Source organism: Macrobrachium nipponense, chromosome 21 (genome assembly GCF_015104395.2).
Source record: "Macrobrachium nipponense isolate FS-2020 chromosome 21, ASM1510439v2, whole genome shotgun sequence".
Taxonomy (NCBI): domain Eukaryota; kingdom Metazoa; phylum Arthropoda; class Malacostraca; order Decapoda; family Palaemonidae; genus Macrobrachium; species Macrobrachium nipponense.
In genome coordinates, this window is record NC_087212.1 from 600,107 (window position 1) to 602,230 (window position 2,124).

Sequence of the window (2,124 nt, forward strand, 5' to 3'; positions counted from 1 at the left end):
GCTTATTCTTAAACACATCTACGCTCACTCCTGATATATCCTCAGATGAGCTGGCAACGCATTGAATAGACGCTGCATTATCGATGCTGGTGCGTAGTGGATTAATGTCCTGTGTGCTTTCCTTATTTTTCCTGGTATAGTTTTGGGCACTATTAATCTACCTCTGCTTGCTCTTTCTGATATTTTTTAGTTCCATGATATTTTCTGCTATTCCTTCTATCTGTTTCCATGCCTGAATTATCATGTAGCGTTCTCTTCTTCCTTTCTAGACTATATAATTTTAAGAATTGTAGTCTTTCCCAGTAGTCTAGGTCCTTAACTTCTCTATTCTAGCTGTAAAGGACCTTTGTACACTCTCTATTTGTGCAATATCCTTTTGATAGTGTGGTACCATATCATATTGCAATATTCAAGCGGACTACGAACATATGTTTTATAAAGCATAATCATGTGTTCAGCTTTTCTTGTTTGAAGTGCCGTAACAACATTCCCATTTTTGCTTTACATTTTGCCAACAGAGTTGCTATTTGATCATTGCATAACATGTTCCTATTCATCATCACACCAAGGTCTTTAACTGCTTCCTTATTTGTGATGGTCTCATTATTAGGTCCCTTATATGCATATAGCTTTCTTTCTCTGTCTCCATAATTTATTGATTCAAATTTATCAGAGTTAAATACCATCCTATTACCTCTGCCCAATCATATACTTTGTTAAGGTCTCTTTGTAGAGCGTTCCTATCTTCATCACAAGTAATTTCTCTACTTATTCTTGTGTCATCTGCGAAACTACTCACTACCGAATCCTTCACATTATTTGTCTATGTCTTCAATCATAATAACAAACAGTATTGCAGCTAACACCGTACCTTGCCGGCACACCGGATATTACCTTGACTTCATCCGATTTCTCGTCGGTTTGCAATAAACTATCTGTTTTCTGTTTGTGTAAAAATTCTTTTAAACCATCTTCCTACTTTATCCACGATAATTGTGTTTTCTAATTTTTCTTCGCTAATATATTATGGTCTACTTTATCAAAAGCTTTTGCAAAGTCTAAATAAACCACATCTGTTTCATTTCCGCTTTTCAATATTTTTGAATATGTTCTCACGGTGGACTAACAGTGGGTTGTGTACTTTTCCGGGTACGAAACCATGTTGTCCTTTATTAAACAAATTATTTTTTATAAATGTTTCATAATATTTTTCTTCATTACCCTTTCATACACTTTCATATGTGATGTTAGACTCACAGGCCTATAATTACTTGCCTCTAGTCTTGATCCACTTTTGAAAAGTAGGGGTAATATATGCTAATTTGTGCTCATCATAAATCTTGCCTGTATCTACACTTTGTCTTAATAAAATATTGCAAGTGGCTTTGCGATAGAATGAACTACTTTCTTTAACAAAATAGCAGGAATTCCATCAGGCCCTGCAGCAGCTCCATTTTTAAATTTCATTAATAGCCTGCACAATATCAGCTTCATTAATATCTATGTCAGCTAAATATTTCACTATTTTCATCCCTTACTTCTATATCATTATCTTCATTATCTATTCTAGGGGTGAATTCTCTCTTATATCGTTCTGCCAGTATGTTGCAAATTTCCTTTTTTCATTCGTTAATCTCCCTTTCAATTCTCAGAGGGCCTATTTCTATTCTTCTTTTATTCATCTTCTTCGCATATGAGTATAATAGCTTGGGGTTTTGCTTGATATTTAATAGGGTTTTTTCTTCCAAGTCCCGTTTTTCATTTTCTTTTGATTGTATAATCTTTTGTTCTGCATTTTCTATCTTACTTTTTAGTTTCTATAACTTTCCATGCATTTTTTTCTTTTTTGCAAGACCTTTTTTCCACTTTCTGATTTTCTGGAACAAGATCCTTCTGTCTCTTGGTATGCATGAATGATGTTTACTTTTCTTCTTCGGTATATATTTTTCCACTATTTTCTCCAATATTTTATATAATATCTCCGTATTACCCTTATGTCATCACTACGAAAATGTTATCCCAATCTTTGTTTAATTCTTCATTAATTTCTGACCATTTTATAATTTTTACTGTAGAAGTTGTATTTTCCATATCCTTCCCACTTTTTCATTTCTTGCTTATCTC